Below are 7,521 nucleotides of genomic sequence, written 5' to 3'. Positions count from 1 at the left end.
TTAAAACGTAAACCTCATGGATTGGATATTTTGGAAGAAACAGAGGAAGAGTTCTGCATGTCACAAACAGAGGAATAGGTTGGAGGATCTCATCCTTAGCACCTTGATACTATATCAACTGAAGAGTGGCTGAGAAAAATCAAAAGACCAGGAGTGGACCATTCCCACAAACGAAAACCATCCATAGAAAATAGAGGTAAATGCTTTATTCTAAAAAATTAATTATTTTCACTCTTCCTATTTTTATCCCTCTGCCTCTCCAATCAAGCATTTCCAGAAAATGGTCAATTCCACCATGGTGACTGAGTTTATCCTCACAGGCTTTGCTGATGTCTGGAAGCTGAGGTGACTGCAAGCTGTGGTATTCCTACTGATGTACCTGGCTACTAATTTAGGGAATCTTCTGATTATCACTGTCACCACCATCGACCAGAAACTGCAGACACCTATGTACTTCTTCCTCAGGAATGTATCCATCTTGTACATGTGCTACATTTCTGTTACTGTCCCTAATGCCTGTGCCCAATCTCTCACTGGCAAGAGGACCATTTCTGTGGCTGCGTGTGCAACTCAGACCTTCTTGGTCATTTACTGTGCATATGTGGAGGTGATGTTTCTTACTATAATGGCCCAAGATCGCTATGTGGCAATCTGGCAGCCTCTCCACTACCCAATTATCATGAACCACCAATTCTGTGTCCAAATGACACTGGCTTCTCTACTCAGTGGTCTTGTCTATACAGGCGTGCACACTGGCAACACATTCCAGCTGCCTTTCTGTAAGTCCAATGTGATGCACCAGTTCTTCTGTGACATCCCCTCACTGCTGAGGCTCTCCTGCTCTGACACCTTTAGAAATGAACTCTTAATTTTTGTTTCTTCCATAGGGATATGTGGTAGTTGCTTTATCTTCATTGCTATATCATATACATGCATATTTTCTATGGTGCTCAAGTTTCCAACAAGAGAGCAAGGGAAGGCCTTTTCCCCCTGCATCCCTCATATCCTTGTGGTGTCTGTCTTCCTCAGTTGTGGTTTCTATGAGCACCTAAGGCCTTCAGTAAACTCTGAAACAACTCTGGACATGATTTTTTCTGTATTTTATACCATAGTTCCTCCATTCTTGAATCCTATCATCTACAGTCTTAGAAATAAACAGGTAAAGAAATCTGTAAGAAAAGTCATATTAGGAAAGCCTTATTCAGGAAAATAATAAAGGTACATTTCAAGATAATCTAAATTTCACTGAATAAATGGTAAACATATGAAATACACTTAAAGTCTAAGTTTCAAATATTAGACTGACAACTCCACTGTCATCCTATCAAGACCTAAGTAATCAATGCTGTAAAATATTTTGTTTTACATTACCCTTTCAATTTACCGCTCATACGATATGCATTGAAGAAATTTTAGCAGTAGCATATTTAACAAGTGGATATTATTCAAAGTATTTGTTGAAAATAATTTTACATTATACATGCTTATGATTCATCAACTATTTAGCAATATAAATATCAAAAATGCCTCAAATGAACCATAAAAATATAATACGTGAATACCATGTTGGCCACACTGCCTGACCTTATTCAGCGAAATGTGACATAAATATTCAAGTGATATGGTCCCCACTTAATTTAATTTTTTGAAAATAAACATAAATAAATTCAAAAGAAATTATAATCTAAGATATATTTGGAGTCAAACTAATACTGCGGTCCATCTGGTAAGTGAAAAAGAAAAATAATTTGCAGTGAACGAGAACTGAGGAAATAATGGCTGCAGCCAACTTTTTTATGTTGGAGAAATTCCTTGCCCTTTGCTGAGGGAGGGTACACTGTACCTTTATTGTCTGAGTTAGTTTGGTTTTTATTTGAGCAACCCCATGAATGACCCATTTTCAGGGGATAAAATGTTGTGACTGGATACAGGTCAAATTTTTAGTTGTTTTTCTTTCAGATGACTTCCTTCTCACATATTTTTCTGAGTAAAGAGTCATTTCTGACAATTATGAGAAAAGATACCCTAATTGTATAACCTAAGTATTAACTCATGTCAACTCTAAAATTTATCTCAGCTGAATTACTTCCTTAAGGAAACCTCTCTGTGTACTTATAGACTAAGATCTTGTGTCAATATTTCATTATCTCAAATGTACAATTTAGTTCTCTCTGAACTTTAAGATTTCCAAATCGTCACATACTTTGCTCATTATTCATAACACCTTTGACACATGCTAAATATCAAGTTATCTAGGAATTGTGAAGTAACAAACAAAATAGAAAAAATTTCAAATAAAATCATAAGGGATGCGACAAATGCCATTGCAGGAATTAATTTGGTTCTATAGTGCATGACAGTTAAAAACTTTAGAAGGAAAATATAAATACATTTATTATAAAGAAAATACAAAAGGCCTATGTATATGGGATCAATTAATAAATATATTTGAAAGTTTGACAGACGAGTATTCTTCCAATGGATAAAAAATGTTGAATAATGAATGAGGAGAATTTTGGAAGATGTGAATGTAAAAATGAGATTTTCGTGGCGGTCATGTTAATTTACTGTCATGCTGAATAAATCAGGTTGAGTCCAGCAGTTCATTCAACGTGTTAAAACAAGTTCTTTTGTTTCCTAGTCAGGAAAGAGCCTTCATTTAGATCATAGAAGGGTTTTGGCCAGGAGTCAACCAAGGTCCACTGATCTTTATTTGCTTCAGCAGGTTAGACCATGTTGTGACACAATATAGTGGTCAGTTTTAGCACCTCTTTACAAGTGCTTCATCAAGATCTTTGACAAGAAATAGAAAAAATATTGCTCAAAATTGCATAAAAATGCTGAGGCATAAATTTACCCAAGAAGGTAGAAAATGTCTTCAGTGAAAATTATATGACATTGATGAAAGAATTGAAAAAGACACAAATAAATGGAAAAATATCCTGTGTTCATGTATCAGAAGGCATAATATTGTTAAAACATACATTTTGGGGCCAGACCAGTGGCATAGTGGTTACGTTCAGCATGTTCCACTTTGGTAGCCTGGGCTCATGAGTTTGGATCTCATGAGTGTATGTACAACACTCATCAGCCATGCTGAGATGGCAACCCACATATAAAGTGGAGGAATATTGGCACAGCTGTTAGCTCAGGGCTAATCTTCCTCAAGTGAAAAAAGGGGAAGATTGGCAATGGATGTTAGCTCAGGGAGAGCTAACCTTCCTCAGCAAAAAAGATAAGAATGCAAAAGTACATATTACCCAAAGCCGTCTATAGATTCAATTTAATTCCTATCAAAACTCCAATAATATTTTTCACAGAAATAGAAAAAATCCTAACATGTGTACGGAACCTCAAAACACAAAATAGCCAAAGCATTCCTCAGAAAGAAGAATAAAGCTGGAAAAGCATAAAATTTCTGGAATAAAATGTAGGAAAACAACTCTTTGGCATTGGACTTGGCAAAGATTTTTTGGGTATGACACCAAAAACATAAACAGCAAAATCAAAAATAAGCATGTAGGAACACATCAAACTAAATCCTAATGCACAGCAAAATAAACATTCAGAAAAACAAAAAGGCAATCTCTGAAATAAGATAAAATATTTACAATCTATATATCTGTTAAGGGGTCAATATCTAAAATATACAAGGAAGTCATATAACTCAATAGTAAAAACAAAAATTGGTCTGATTAAAAAATAGGTAGAGGACTTGAGTAAACATTGTTCCAAAAGACAAACAAATGGCCAACAGGTATGTGACAAGATGTTCAACATCACTAATCATCAGGGAAATGCAAATCAAAATCACAATTAGATATCATTTCAAATGATACAATTGGTTTTATGAAAAAGACGAGAAACAATGGGTGTTGGTGAGGCTGTGGAGAAAAGGGAACCCTTATTCACTGTTGGTGGGGATGTAGGTTGATACAGCAATTATGCAAAACAGTATGGAGCTTCCTCAAAAAATTAAAAATAGAGCTATCCTATGATCCATCAACCCCTGTTCTGGGTAGTTAACTGAAGGAAGTGAAAACACTATCTGCAAAGGGACATCTGCACCCTCATATTTATTTTACATTACTCACAATAGTAAAGACACAGAAATGCCCTAACTGTCCATTAATGGATGAATGAATAAAGAAGCTATGCTATAAGAGAATATTATTCAGCCAAAAAAATAAGGAAATTCTGTTTTTTGACAACATGGATAGACCTTGAGAGCATTATGCTAACTGAGACAGAGAAAGACAAATATTGTATGTTCTCACTTATACGTGGAATTTCTTAAAAAGCCAAACTCGTAGAAATAGAGAGTAGAACGGTAATTGCTGTGGGTTGGATGTGGGAGGAAATGTGGAGATGTTGATCAAATGGTACAAACCCCCAGTTATAAGATAAATAAGATCTGAGGATCTGATGCACAGCTTGATGATAATTAACAATATAGTATTAAATAACTTAAACGCTGTTAAGAGAGTAGATCTTAAGTGTTATCACCATACACAAAGCATATGGTAATAATGTGAGTGGATGGAGGTGTTAATTAACATTATTTTGGTAATCATTTTGCAGGTTACACATGTGTCTAATCCTTTCACTGTATATCCTAAAATTATATATATGTCAGTAATATCTCAGTGAAGCTGGACAAAAGAAAGGAAAGGAGAGAAAAATAAATAATACCAAACCATGGATTATATATAAGAAAGTCCAACAAATTTTGTTTTCCCCCATGATGACAACATTGAATTTTCAAATAAATATTAAAAATAAAATAGTTCAAAATTTAAAAAAAAGGTTTAACATGGCCAACTTTAAGTGGCAGGACAGTAGAATTACTATGAATTATTTCTTGACCAAATAAGGTAGCACATATGTACTGGCTGACATCTCTTAGTATTCCTATTTAAAAATCAAGCAGCATGTCAGTTGATTGTCCAAGGTGAGTCAAACCAGCCATATAATTTTTTCACATAATGTGGGCTTGACGAAAAGGAGGCTGGTTAAGAGTCACCTTGCGTTCATTAGTTATGTTACTTTGTCTTAATCTTTGCTGCTCTACGGTGTAGTATAAACATGGTTTTCCCACATCTTCCATCTGCTCATTTCATGCACCAGATGTCAAAGATGATTCAATACCTTGGAAACAGCACAATGGAATGTCATGGGTATGAATCTTGAAACCAAGATGGTTGCATAGACCTAATTACTACTTGCCTGTGCTGAGTGTGGTATTCCATCCACTTCAGAAATGGGAAAGCCAAGAGAGGGTTAAAAAGGAAAAACAAAATCCACATAATGTAGCACTTGCCAACAGGTGCTAAAACTGACTAATATAGTGTGTCATAACGTGGTCTAACCTGCTGAAGCAAACAGAGATCAGCGGACCTTGATTGACTTCTGGCCAAGACCCTTCTATGATCTAACTGAAGGCTCTTTCCTGATTAGGAAACAAAAGAACTTGTTTTAACATGTTGAATGAACTGCTGGACTCACTTCATTTTATTCAGCATGATAGTAAATTAACATGACCACCATGAAAATCTCATTTTTATATTCAAACATTCCATAACTCCCCTAACTCTTCAGGGTTTTTTTCCCATTAGAAGGGTATTCTTGTCCATCATCCTTTAAAAATATATTTATTAATTGATCTCAAATTCATAGGCTTTTTGTGTTTCTCTAGGTAATAAATGAATTTATATTTTCCTCTTACTGTTTTTAACTATTATGCATTATAGAGACAAATTAAGTCCTGAAATGGCATTTGTCACATCTCCAGAAGGCTGTATGGACTCTGAATCTGCATCCACTATGTGTTACTGTTTCTTCCGTAGCCCAGATATGAATCCAGTGACAAAGTTGTAGAAATGAGAGACTCACCATTTACCCCTAGTGATCCACTAGCAGAATGTTACTTCTTATCCTCACAACCTTATTCTCTGCTGGTCTAGAGTCTTAGTTCCAAAGAGGGGAACGCTTCCACCAGGAGAAATAATGATTCCATTGAGCCTTATGCTAAGGTTGCTATCTGGCTGTGTTGGGCTTCTCGTGCCTCTGAACCAAGAGGCAACAAAGAGAGTTACTATGCTGGAAGGGGTGATCAATCCTGAAAACCAAGGAAAAATTGAACTACTACTCCATAATAAGCATATTCTCCGGAATATAGGAGCTCCCTTAGCATGTCTCTTAGTACTATCATTCTCTGCTGTTGAAGTCAATAGAAAGCTACAAAAACTCAACTCAAGCAGGACTACTAATGGCCCAAGTCCTTCAGATGTGAGTATTTGGATTATCCCACTTGGTATAGAATCATGACTAGTGAAGCTACATGCTGAGGGTGAAAGTAATAAGGAACTGGGAGTGAAAGAGATATTTTTAAGTACCAGCTATGAGCATGTAACCAATTAGAGAAACAAAACCTGTATTTCTTATTTCCTCTATATTTTCTTATAATGTGCATGCGTATTAAATATCCTTGTTTTCTTCCCTCTCTTATCCCTTTATCTTATATAAAAGATGCATTGACTTTATACCATAGTATTTAAGTATTATTAACTTTGTGTAATAGTGTTTAGGTTACACAATATAAAGGAGCAGAGTGCATATCACCAAAAGACTTTGCTTCCTCTTCTGGGGAAAAGATTAATACTTTTTTGCATCATGGCAGATGGAAATTTGACCTTGTTATTGTCTTCATTTAGACTTTAGATGTGTGTGTGTATCTATATCTATCTATCTATCTATCTATCTATCTATCTATCTATCTATCTATCTAACAGAAAAAGAACTCAAGAAGACAATCCCATTCACAATCACAACAAAAAGAATAAAATATTTTGGGGTAAATTTAACCAAGGAAGTGAAAGCCCTATCCAATGAAAACTACAAGACTTTCCTGAAAGAAATTGATGAAGACAAAATGAGATGGAAAGACATTCCATGTGCATGGATTGGAAGAATAAACATAGTTAAAATGTCCATACTACCTAAAGCAATCTACAAATTCAACTCAATCCCAATCAGAATCCCAATGACATTCTTTACAGAAATAGAACAAAGAATGCTAAAATTCATATGGGGCAACAAAAGATCCAGAATTGCTAAAGTAATCCTGAGAGAAAAGAACAAAGCTGGAGGCATCACAATCCCTGACTTCAAAACATACTACAAAGCTACAGTGATCAAAACAGCATGGTCCTGGTACAAAAACAGGGGCACAGATCAGTGGAACAGAATTGAAAGCCCAGAAATAAAAGCACACATCTATGGACAGCTAATCTTCGACAAAGGAGCTGAGGGCCTACAATGGAGAAAAGAAAGTCTTTTCGACAAATGGTGTTGGGAAAACTGGAAAGCCACATGTGAAAGAATGAAAATTGACCATTCTTTTTCACCATTCACCAAAATAAACTCAAAATGGTTCAAAGACCTAAAGGGGAGACCTGAAACCATAAGGCTTCTAGAAGAAAATGTAGGCAGTACACTCTTTGACATCAGTATTAAAAGGAT

General features: G+C 35.5%; 1 pseudogene; it reads left to right on the top strand.

Moving 5' to 3' along the window:
- The first annotated feature begins 280 nt into the window (after window positions 1–280).
- On the top strand, window positions 281–1,213 carry LOC138923011 (olfactory receptor 14C36-like; annotated as a pseudogene).
- Window positions 1,214–7,521: the final 6,308 nt, after the last annotated feature.

Source organism: Equus caballus, unplaced genomic scaffold (genome assembly GCF_041296265.1).
Source record: "Equus caballus isolate H_3958 breed thoroughbred unplaced genomic scaffold, TB-T2T haplotype2-0000437, whole genome shotgun sequence".
NCBI lineage: Eukaryota > Metazoa > Chordata > Mammalia > Perissodactyla > Equidae > Equus > Equus caballus.
This window is presented reverse-complemented; position numbering and strand designations above follow the sequence as displayed.